Source organism: Chelonia mydas, chromosome 4, assembly GCF_015237465.2.
Source record: "Chelonia mydas isolate rCheMyd1 chromosome 4, rCheMyd1.pri.v2, whole genome shotgun sequence".
NCBI lineage: Eukaryota > Metazoa > Chordata > Testudines > Cheloniidae > Chelonia > Chelonia mydas.
The window spans coordinates 139,427,990-139,440,212 of record NC_057852.1 but is presented as its reverse complement, the minus strand read 5'-3'; the positions used below and the strand labels follow the sequence as shown (position 1 = coordinate 139,440,212).

General features: G+C 52.8%; 1 protein-coding gene across 1 annotated transcript in view; it reads left to right on the top strand.

Moving 5' to 3' along the window:
- The first annotated feature begins 9,891 nt into the window (after positions 1 to 9,891).
- The window catches only part of SIGLEC1 (sialic acid binding Ig like lectin 1), a 45,822-nt gene continuing 43,490 nt past the window's right edge, over positions 9,892 to 12,223 (top strand). The window contains exon 1 of the mRNA XM_037898426.2: positions 9,892 to 10,046. The gene's annotated coding sequence lies outside the window, so the exon portion shown is untranslated. The remainder of the gene's footprint in view (positions 10,047 to 12,223) is intronic.

The following is a 12,223-nucleotide window of genomic DNA, read 5'->3' as shown; positions in this document are numbered from 1 at the left end:
CATTTTCACTTGCTGGAGCTTTTGCACCTTGTATGAATAATTACCTATTAATTGGGCAAGGGAAAGAGAATCAGACCAAGCAGGGATTTGAACCTGGGTTCCCACAGTCCCTAAACATGCCCTAGCCACCAGGCTATTGGCCATTCTTTGGTAACCTGTTCTCCCTCGCTGGCTTTGACCAGAGACTCCATCCTGGACCTGAGAAACAAAAGTTTCATCCAAACCGCTGCGTTTCCACACAAAGTCCCAGTTTTGACGAATCGTCTTTTTCCAATGAAAAGACTTTCTGCCAAAAAATTCCCAACCAGCCAGAGCAAACTGGGCCCAGTCTCTCCCGATTAGACTGTGAGCTCTTAGGGGCGGAAACTGTCTTTTTGTCCTGGGTTTGCACCCAGTAAAATAATAATGGTCTCTAACCGTTTTCAGCCCTGGTCGCGAAACTGCCTTTATTTCTCTGCTGGCTCTTTGAGACAGGGTGGCTGGAAGGGGACACAGCATCTCAGGTGAAGGCATCCGAGCGGCCTCCAAACAGTGTCATTGTTATTATTCTCCTTTGCTGTAAGCGATCAGGGCCTGAGGCTTTGTGTCCCGCCCGAGAGGAGCCAGGTTTCTAAGCTAAGGGTTATTCTCTGTTCAGAAGAGAATTCCCACGGAAGGAGGGGACCAGGTGCATTTCTGCCATGCAGGATGGAAGCTCTGGCTGATTCTTGCTCTTCTCCAGCACAGATCCCCTCCCCTGAATTCCTGAGATGCTCCCCTCTGCAGAGCCCAGGCCCCTTATCGCCGCGGAATGCAAACCATTCCAAAGCCCCCCCAGGAAGGAGCAGAAAGCAGCCCTTGCCCAGCCACCTTGCCGCATCTCCCCACTGCTCTTATTGCAGCAACAGACTGGGAGCCTCCACTAGCCATGGCATCTTCTCCTAAAGGGCTGCATGAATCCTCCTGCATGAACTGTCACGGCGCCTCCGGTCTGTTCACTGTACTGGCCCCCTGCTTATCATGGCATCTGAGCCACTTTCTCTCTGGCTTCCCCAAACCCCAGCTTCCCAGGCTCCAGCGTAGGTAGCGTGCTGCTGGCCATCTTCAACGAAACACAGACACACCGACTCCGCCAGGAGCTAATTCAACCCAGCCCTCCCCCCGTGGCATCACTGGAGCCCGTCTCTTTCTCCTCCGGTCCCTGAGGCTCCAGGACTCCCTGTGGGACCTTAGCCAAGCCAGTGCTAGAACTGGGGGTTGTAACTTGGGGCTACCAGCTCCCGCCACTGCACCACGACCACAGCCTGCCCACCTTTCCTTGGCACATCTCTAAAGACCTGCCACCAGATGTTGCTCAGACCCAGGATCCAAAGCCCACGGGACAACAGAGAGTCTGCAGCGCATAAAAACATCCGGCACAAATATTCCTGGGCAATATCACAAGGTAACACATGTTTAAAGACTGGGCTAGAAATGGCATCACGGTTTGTTTGTTGGTTTCATCTCAGTGTCTGGTATTTTCCAAGCACTGAAGGTGCTTTACCCCAGTGTAACTAATTACCCTGTTACATCTTCCTCTGCCACATTGTGTGTGGGGCACTGTCCGAGATGGGCTACTGGAGTAGATGGACCGTGGGTGTGATCCAGTCTGGCAATGCCTGCGTTGCCTACTTGCATGAATTTATCATGAGTCTCGCAGTATTTTGCTGGGATTTTTTTTCCTTAAAGCCCCAGGTCCTGGAATCAGGAGAGTCCAATGAAAGCTGAGATTCCCCCGTAAAAGGAGAAGTAATTTCCTAGCCCTGCCAGTTGTGAAGCAAAGGTTGAAAACATGATCCAAAAGTGCACCTGAAGGCTCAGAAACCTGAAGGTAAATAAACAGACCCCCAAACTCTCATTTTTTAAACCTCGTGATTTTAAGCCAGTCTTCTGATTTGTGAGGTGGAGAACTGACTAATGATTTTGAGCACTTGGGTTAGCAGTGCTGCTATCCTCATTTTACAGATGGAGAAACAGGCGCATGAGGAAGCAAAGTGAGTTACCCAGGGCTACTTAGCAAGTCAGTGGCAGAGGAAGGACCAGCACTCAGGGCTTCTAGATCCAAGCATGGCATTCGAGGCACCAGTCCTACTCCCCATGCAGAGCTGTGCTTGCAGGATCTGCACCAGGAAACCCAACCCCTGGGTTGCGGCCCAGCAGCCGAAGACGAATGGGAGCTTTGCTCCTGGGATTTAGCCCCTTGATGGAATTCACACCGCCTTGAATCACAGCTGCCAGTCGCTCCGCTGTGGTGCAGCGGGCGTGGTCCTCCACGTCTGGCAGGCTCTGCCCTGTCATGTACATTCACTAGTTTCCCTTTCCCCAGAACTTCCTCTTTGCTGATGGAAAAGTCCCCTCTAGAACGTGCCCAGAGGGGTCTCGGAAGAGGAACCGGGTGCTGCTGCACCCCGGAGGCCACCCAGGCGAGCCTGCTAGCAATTCCAACTCTGTTCTTTCCTTGTGACACAGACCACCCAACCCCGTATTGCCCAACGGGTGCTGTCAGCAACGGAGTCGCGGGTGGTCTGGCCCAGTGGTTGGAGCAAGAGTCAGGCCTAAGTCGAAGGGTTAAGCGGGCTTGCAGTCAGAAGGCTCAGCGCAGGGTCAGAGCCGGGGACAGAGGTCAGGAAGGAGCTGGGGGCTGGAGCAGGTGCAGGCTGGTGCTGGATGGAGCACGAGCCAGGCTAGGGCTGCTGGAGGCAAGGACAGGGACTGCCACTGAACCCGGCTGCTACTGAGCTTAATATCGACCCGCGGACTCCTTCAGCCCATCAGGCGGCGCAGTCAACCAGACAGCTTCTCTCAGGCTGCGCTTGTCGAGGTGCTAGGAGTCTGAGGCCCCTGACAGGTGCGTGGGCTGCAGGACATGGCAGAGCAGGCCGGGGGCAGCTGGAGCCTCCAGTCTCGTTGCCATGAGCACGAGCATCCTCTTGGTGATTAAACGGCACAGCCAACTAACTGACCATACTTGCAGTTCGATATTAAGAACGTTTAAGAGAATCAAATAACCACAATCCGCGACGTCGCCAACCCTTCCCAGGCAGAGGAGTCTCCCCGCGTCTTTCCTTCACCTGACCCAGGTGTGCTTCCCAAAGGCCCCCTTAAACTAGCCACCTGGTATTTACAAAGCACTGTTTACGTTACTTTCAACGTAATTAGCCAGCTTGTGCCAGCTTTGTCTTTGGTGCCTCCCTGTACTTTCCCATCTTTTGCCTGAATATTAAATTCCAAATGTTAAGGGCCAGGAAGAAGTGTTGCGGCCAACCCAGGGGAAATCTTTATCAGACCTCATCTTGACAGGTAAAGAGGAGCTGATCACAGAACTAAAAATGAACAGTAGCTTAGGTACAAGTGATCATGACTTGATCCCATTTCTAATGTGCAAGCGGAATAAAGTCCAGACCAGTGATATGGAGATGACTCAGGTAATTATAGACCTGATGGCCTGATGTCGATCCTGGGCAGGATAATGGAGTGACTGCTACAGGAGTTGATCAATAAAGAATTAAATGAGGGTAAGAGAATTAATGCAGATCAACATGGGTTAATGGCAAATAGCTCCTGTCAGACTAACTTGATATTTTTTTAGATGTGATTACGTTTGGTTGATAAAGGTAATAGCGTTCACCACATGCACCAGCTTCTTCCTTTCCGCGAGGGTGCTCACCCCCCCTCAGCCTCAGGCCACGCCCCACTCCACCCCTTCCCTCAAGCCCCTGCTCCCCCCCAGGCCCCACCCCAACCCCTCCCCCAAGTGCACCCCGTCTCCACTCCTCCTCCTCCCTCCCAGTGCCTACTGCAGGCCACGGAACAGCTGATCACAGTGGGCTGGAGGCGCTGGTGGGGAGCAGGGGAAACTGGCTGATGGTGGGTGCTAAGCACCCGCTAAAACGGTGTTCACATCACATACTTAGAGTTCTGTAAGGGGTTTGACTTGTTACCCCATGACATTTTGATTAAAAAACTAGACCAATATAAAGTTAACATGGCCCACATGAAATGGATGAAAAGCTGGTCTCAGAATGTAACTGTAAATGGGGAATCGTCATTTCTCAGGTGTGTTTCCAGTGGAGTCCCTCAGGGATCAGTTCTTGGCCCTTTGCTATTTAACATTTTTATCAAGGACTTGGAAAAAATACATAAAATCATCACTGACAGAGTTTGCAGATGACACAAAAACTGGGGAAGTGGGAAATAAATAAGAGAAGTGGTCACTGATTTAGAGTGATCTGGATCGCTTGGTAAATTGGCACAAGCAAACAACACGCATTTTAATATAACTAAATGTAAATGTCTACATCTGGGAACAAAGACTGACGGCCTCACTTACAGGATGGGGGGCTCTATCCCGCGGAGCAGGGACTGAAAAAGCGTTGGAGGTCATGGCAGATAATGAGCCAAACATGAGCTGACCCTATGGCCGCCCTGGATAGAGAAACGGGAATCCCCAGCAGGAGCAGAGAGGTACTTTCCCTCTCTAGTTGGCACTGGGGTGACCACTGCTGGAATCCTGCATGCAGTTCTGGTGCCCACAATTCAAGAAGGACATTGATAAATTGGAGAGAGTATTAGAAACCATCCCTTCTAGTGATAGACGCAAAGAGCTCAGTCCATTTTGCTCAACAAAAAAGAAGGTTAAGGGGTGACTTGCTCACACCCTTCTGCCACGTGGATCCAGCAGCCGGGTTCAATATCTCGGGGTTCCTTTTCAACAGTACAACACAGAACCAGCTCAAGCCCCCACCCAGTAACCTGGGAAATGTACACACCACCCCTGAGAGGCAATACTTCCCCTCTCGCAAGCACAGAGTCTGAGTGTAGAAAAGAAACTTTTAATGAAAGGAGGGAAGTCAGCTGACATTAATTAGGGAAAATGCCGCACGCAGGATTTATAAAGCTGTGAGCGGGCTGCCCACCCCAGAGTGCGTGGGGCAGAGCCTTCCGCCTCCTGCTCTTGAGTTCTACAACCACAGTTCCTTTTCTGCCCCCCTCCGCTCCCTCCCCACACCAGTCGCAGTGGGTGTCCTGGGTCAGCGAGGACCCCGGGTTCAGAGGTGCCGCTGGGGGAGTTCCCCTCCCACCCGGGGGCGGGAGAGAGGGAGGCCCCTTGCTTGTTCCGCCATCCGAGCACTTGCTCTGCCGTCACCGCCCTGCTGACCAGCCGCTGCTCCGCTCCGCTGGGCGTCCTGCCAGCCGCTGCGCTGCACACGGTCACTGCTGTGACCTCGGTGGGTCCGTCTCTTGGGGGTCCCCCCCACAGCTCTCAGCGATTGTCAGCTCTGAGAGGGGAAACTTCTTTGCTGAAGCAGGCTGGGAGGAAAGGCTGTCCCACAACAGGTGATTTCAGCTCTAGTGAGCCCTTAGCAAAACACAGAGCTTTAATTAGCTCTACCTTTGAGCAGGGGGGAGGGGAAGGTTAAACGGTGCCCGGGAATCTTAGGTAGAGCCCACACCTCCTGGTAGGGACACCTGTCTCCACCCCCTCTTACCCGTCACAGGGGTCTGGCATCCAAGCCCCCTACTCAGCGAATTCATTTCAGTTGAGGGCGGCCCCCTCAATCAGGACAGGCTAAGGGCAGTTCTGCTCCCCTTTACTCATACAATAAGGATAACAACATGTCACTTCCCCAGGGTCACGTCCCCAGTTTCATCCGGTGGCTGATGGCTTTCCTTTGGCAGTTCCTGTTATAAAGGTGCTGTCCCTGCTGAGCCGATTCTCATGCACCGCGGTGGGCTCCGTGCCTGCTGAAGCCCCCAGAACCTGGTCAAATTGCTCATAGAAGAGGCAGGTAGAAGGGGAGTTCCCAGAGGTGCAGTTACTCTCTCTGGCTGTGCCATAGTCGATTTCAAGCTGCGTGACTCATTCTCTGCACTGATGGGCGGCCCGGTGGATTGCCAACGCCTAAAGCTCCTGAAAGATTTCTTTGTACACACAATCATTTCTTGCACTCTTACTGGAATCAGATGTCTTGCTTGTCTCACGCTCAGATTTACTAGAATTTGGCTGTGTTCCTACGGCCAGGTAGCAGTGCATTTGGGTAGGGCATCTGTCTGTCAGTGGCTATAATGGACACAGGGAACTGATCAGTGGATTTTCAGGTGAGGGGGTCAGCATGGGAAGGAAGAGTTAAATGCACAGCAACTGTATTTGAACCAAGTACGCTTGCTTCTGGACTGGTTCCTGGGAATCAAATGGCAAGTTTGGGGGTAGAAGGGCTCAGTTACACAGGCCCAGAGGACTGTGGGACATTGGAGGAATTTCTGGACACGAGCAGACTTGAGCTGCATTCACACTGCAAAATGATGGGGCTTGGACCCAGGTCTTGATGGTACTTGGTCCCACCAGGTCTTGGGCTCGGACCCAGCCCTCCGGATGGATCCTAGGATCCAGGTCCTGAAGGCTTGCAGACCTGATTCAGAAAGATTTGTGTGTGGATGCTCTGGGAGGTTTACAATGTGGTGTAGAGACACCCTCAGGGCTGCTAGACTCCCCGGCAAGCGTTCTGCAAGTCCTCAGGTAGAGACTGGCATTTGGCTGCAGCCTGGCTGTAGGTTGTGGTTCGGGATTGAGAGCCACTGGAGAATGAAGATTACGAACAGGGATCAAGTTCAGATCCAGCCGCCCTGAAATCTTGCAAGCCAATCATGCGAGACTGCGGCTCAAAACGGGAGATCCCAACTAAGATCGCCCTCCCCCTCTTGCATTGGATGTTGTGCAAACACAGCGTAAGGAACCGTCCCTGCCCCAAAGAGATCACAGTCTAAACAGATGCAAAGTGGGTGGGGAACGACAGGCAGAGACAAATGAAGAGATTTATGCAAGACACACCGACTCCACCAGGAGCTAATTCCTGACAGAACCAGGAATGGAACTTGGGTGTTCTTAACACCAAGCCAGGGCACCGCCCACTCGACCACACTGCCATCCTAAAGTCAAGGACAACATCGCTCCTGGCCGTTGCAATCCTGGGACACAGCTTTATTTAGTATCGTTTAATAAATGAATATCCTAACCCTAGATTTTCACATCAAACTCTGGAGCCAGCAGCTTCTCCTTTTAATGCTAGCTCAGCGCTCCTGGCCCGTGAAGTCAGCTTACTCAGGTTTGATTCACATCCGATGCCAAGTGGTGGAGCTGCCCTGGATGTTGTAAGTTACTTGCTATGGTTTGGGGCTTGAAAAGGGGGATTTCCCGGACACCCATCCCATTTGCACTGGGTTTAGAAATGAAGTTGAGCCATAGAGTACAGATCAGACTCCAGAACTTGGGTTTTCCTGAAGCTCGGAGGTGTTTGCATCCAGGGTATAGGTTCATCTTATTATAGAGATAAGGACCCAGGGCAAAGTATGGATCTGGATCCAAAGATTTGGGTGTTTGGATCTAGAATTTTGGTCTGGTCCCTTATCTAATTTAATGCTGGAGTGACCGACGCTGGTCGTTAAAGATACAAGTGCAGGAAGGGCCTGTGCTTGGGGTAAAGCACTGGAGAGCACACTATACTGGCTAACATGGCTACCCCTCTGATACTCTACCATTATTTCTAACCTTATCTTCACTGCTAAGGTACCCCTCACCATAGTGTCTGTGCACTGCAGGGAAGGGGATGCACTAGGGAACTGGGCTTTTTCCATCTCTAATTGCCATACGATTGTGTGTCACAGTGCAAAGTTTTTTGGGGAGAGGAGGGCATTAAAAAGGCATCAGCAACTTTTTAAAGGCCACTAAACCTAGTTTAAAACTTTGGATTGAAAAAGGCACTCTCTCCTGTTTCAGAGGTAGTGCCTAGACCACCAAAGATACAGCCCCCTGAGGAAGAATAAGTCCAATGCAGCACTCAGCCGGAGGCAGCAGCCCCCTGCCCAGAACACCCCCACCAGCAGAGACTTCCCCGAGGTGACCCAAGTAAAACTAAAGCAGACTCTTGCCAAGGGTTGAATCAATGGCCACAAACCGAAGATGGACACTGGAAGGCGCTAGGCCCCATCTGAACCCAGAGAAGAGTGACTGAAGAGCCACATGACAGAGGAGAGATTGAAGCAGGACGACACTTTCTATCCAGTATCCCAGATCCAGGGGTGTGCCAGAGATTCCCTCAGATTATCAGGGATCACAAAAGGCATCTATGACAGATATGGCAATTTCCTGCGATAGCCTGGAATGATCGTATTGATTGATGTTTATGTGTTATTGTGGGCTGGGGTTGTGTGTGACCTCTCTAAGGGGGAGAGGTGGGGAAAGATATGACTGGAGAGTTCAAAAGACTATTATGCAAAGTCTGGCTTTTGAGGACAATGAGGAGTATGTGGATTTCCAAGGAAATCCCAAGGGAGAAGTTAATGCCAATTCCCCCACCCCAGGTATGCGAAACCCCAGCCTATTGAAGCTACGCTCTGAGGAGATGGTCATTGTCTGCCGATCACCTGTTACCGAAGGCCAAGACCGAAGGCTGGAGCTGTATGAAGAAACAGCTGATCCGCCCAGTCTCTACCCTGGTTCCGGATCTAAGTCGGATGAATGGGGAAAACCCAGATGTCGGTTTGGAAGGACTAATGCCTACTATAGCCGTAGGCTGGGTTTAGAGGTGGCTTTGGGGGAGCTTTCTGGCATGCGTGTAGGTTCTTTTACGGTTTCAATAGGCTTTCTCTGCGATGCTTTTACCTTAAGAATGAATGTGCTTGCTTAGAAGCCGTTGAGTTGTAACTTACAGTTGTGGGTGATACACTGATCATAACCCTCAAAGAGAAAGCAAAGCGCAGCCGGCAGTCTGGCTTGCTGGGGCTATCACAGCGTAAGGCAGGGAGATGTGCTATTTTAAAATCCGCGGTCAGGAGGGAGGGAGACACGGGACTCCATCCAAGAGAGGTGGCGGCTAGGAACTGGAAGCCTGAAGTGGGTGCCCTTGGTGAACAATGGAGGAGGAATACAGGTGCATCAAAGAGCAAGGAGAAACAACTGCCCCTGACCCTGGGAGTAGGACAGCACTGTATTATGGAGTGCCACCCCCCCAGAAAGACCATAGACCCAGGGGATCAGCCCCCCACAACCACCAAAGCATCTGACCCTATCCTGGGCGTGTCATGCTCATCTCTGACAGAGCCCAACACACGGAATCATCCCATAGGGTTAGAAGGGACCGCAAGGGTCATCTAGCCTAACCCCCATGTCTAGTTTGCCCTGCCAAAAAGTCTCCTTGAATCGCAGTGACTGGGTGGATATTGAGCACTCTTCCCTTAGCCCTGAGTTAGTGCTTAGTATTTTCATGGTGCTGTCGCCGTGCTGAGAGATGGGACTGCACTCCCGAAGTGATGCGGAAGGGGGTATAAACTGCATCTAAGTGCGTATGATGGAATCTAAGGAGATGTATGTTTGTGTAATAAAGCCACAACCCTGTCTAGGGGCCATTGACAGAGATGAGGGATGGTCCAGTGGCTAGGGAAGGTTTCCTGTGTGACCTTTGGCAAATCACTTACTCCCTCTGTGCCTCAGTTTCCCATCTGTACAATGGGAGGAATAGCACTACCCTACCTCCCAGGGGGGTTGTGAGGATAAATCTGCTGAATTGTGTGGTGCTCAGATAGTGATGGGGTTCGTTAGGAAGACCAAGAATAGCATGTGCCACGTGGCCAATTCACACACTACCCCTCCAGTCTGGAAGCTGGAACTGCTTATGCTCGATCTCCTCTGGGCACACGGGTGCCAGCCTGGAGCCATGCAAGCCCTGTTGGGTGCTTGCCAGGGCCGTCACGCTGGTACTTCCCCCAGGACCACCCTGATTCCTGCATTAAAATAGTGCTAAATAATCAAAGGGTGAAAGAGCTGACGGCATCAGTCACTTCCCCAAACTAGAGTCATTACAAGCCCAGCAAGGGGAAGTGACGCTCTCCTGGATTCTTCTCCAGCCCTGGGATTAAATAGCTCTCCTGGAGTCAGTGTGGGCAGACGCCGTCTCCTAGGTCCAGGGCTCTGGTCCTCTGGCTGGGGATTTCAAAAGGGAGCATCTCTTTCCTGGGGACCATTCCATGAGAAGGTAACATTTCCTGCTTCTCCAGGCCGTGCCTGAGACCCCGGCTGGGGGGATGGAGCATCCTGAGTGACAAAGGCAGGGGACATACCTAGGTCTTGGGGCTGGAATCCTGGATAAAGGGGGTTTAAAATGCGACATGGCCATCTTGCACAGGTCAGATGCCGATGGGTACCTAGCTGCCGGGGTAGATACATAGATTCCAGTACAATACAGATCCCATCCAGACCTGAGCTGAGGGGATGGCATTCGCTCCCGGGTGTGGTGCAGAACTCAAACAAGATGGTGGTTTCCACCACCCACCTGACACGAGATTGTGGTTAGATGACACAGGCCTCTGGAAAGGATGCGAGGAGTGGGGAAGGCTGAGGCTGACATCTGGGAAGGGTGAGTGCCCCCACCCCACGCAGACACCTGCAGGACTACAGCACACGGGTGGCACCCGAGAAAGTTGGTGCGGAGCCCACAACCCCACCAGGGTGCGGCTCCGTGAGGATGGCGTTGGACGTAGCCAGGCGAATGGGAAGAGTCCGGTTACCTGTTGGCTTTGTACGGGGCAGGGAGCTGCTCACCTTTTGGGGAGCTTGTAGAGCAAATGACCTCAGGCACAGAAGTAGAGCATGGGGCAAGAGAATCAGCATCTTGGTGCCCCCTTCCCTAGAGTAGTGCGCATCCCCTGGCACCCTGACTACCTCTGCAGTCAGATAGGTCTACGTCCGGGGTGGGCAAACTTTTTGGCCTGAGGGCCACATCTGGGTGGGGAAATTGCATGCAGGGCCATGAATGTAGGGCTAAGGCTAGGGCAGGGGGTTGGGGTGCAGGAGGGCTCAGGGAAGGGGGTTGGGGTGCGGGGTGCAGGTGGGGTTTGGGGTGCAGGCTCTGGCCCAGTGCCGCTTACCTCGAGCAGGATGGAGGTGGGGCAGAGGGCTCCGCACGCTGTCCTCGCCTGTGGCTACCTCCCCCGAAGCTCCCATTGGCCACGGTTCCCCGGTCCCAGCCAATGGGAGCTGCTGGGGTGGTGCCTGCAGATGAGGGCAGTGCACGGAGCCCTCTGCCCCACCCCACTCTCCCAGGGGCTGCAGGGACTTGGTGCCAGCCACTTCCGACAGCAGCGTGGGGCCAGGGCAGGCAGGGAGCCTGCCTTAGCCCTGCTGTGCCATGGGGCTGGCAATCCCACGGGCCAGATTCAAAGCCCTGACAGGCTGGATCCAGCCCACGGACTGTAGTTTGCCCACCCCTGGGGCATCCTATGACGGGCCCACTGGGCACCTTTGCCAGGATCACGGAGAGGAAGCGTCCCCAGATGGGGAAGGAAGGTGATGGGTCCTCCCCTGTCTAACTCAATATAGGATCCTGCCGAAAATCTGGCTCATTCTTCCGCCCGCTTCCAATCAAGCCAGGTTGTCTCGTTGCTGCATTGTCAAGGGCGCTGCTTCACCAGCTGGGCTGTGAGACCACACAGGATGACTGGACGAGAGGGAGCTTGGTGAATTTAAAAGGCAATGAAACTGATTTACTGTAATCCACTGGGGAGCGCATGTTACAGATGCCCCCCGTGCCAAGAGCTAGAGGCGATGAATAACTGCACTGTCTTAGCCTTTAGCTCATGCTTTTTAGCTCTAGAGATTCCGGGTTCAATGCCAGGTGTGTCAGCTGAGAGGGCATCTGTCATCCAACTTCCACATGCAAGGTGTGACTAATCTGTGGGACTCCCTGCTGCAGGGGTGGGCACTGGACAATTTCCAAATGGCCTGACTATCTGCTATCTTTAGGAAGCCAGTCTTTGGGCTACTGTAGATATGGTTTGCACCTCCCTGCTGTTCTCCCCTGGGGAGCCCATCACTTGGTCAGGGGCAGGGAAAAGGGGAGCTGTTGCCAGAGGGTCCCAGCTCAGGGTCTAGTCTAGAGCCTGTGATGGGATGTTAGATGGGGTGGGATCTGAGTTACTACAGAAAATTCTTTCCTGGGTATTTGGCTGGTGAATCTTGCCCCTATGCTCAAGGTTCAGCTGATCGCCATATTTGTGGTTGGGAAGGAATTTTCCTCCAGGGCAGATTGGAAGAGGCCCTGGAGGTTTTTCGCCTTCCTCTGTAGCATGGGGCACGGGTCACTTGCTGGAGGATTCTCTGCTCCTTGAAGTCTTTAAACCACGATTTGAGGACTTCAATAGCACAGACATAGGT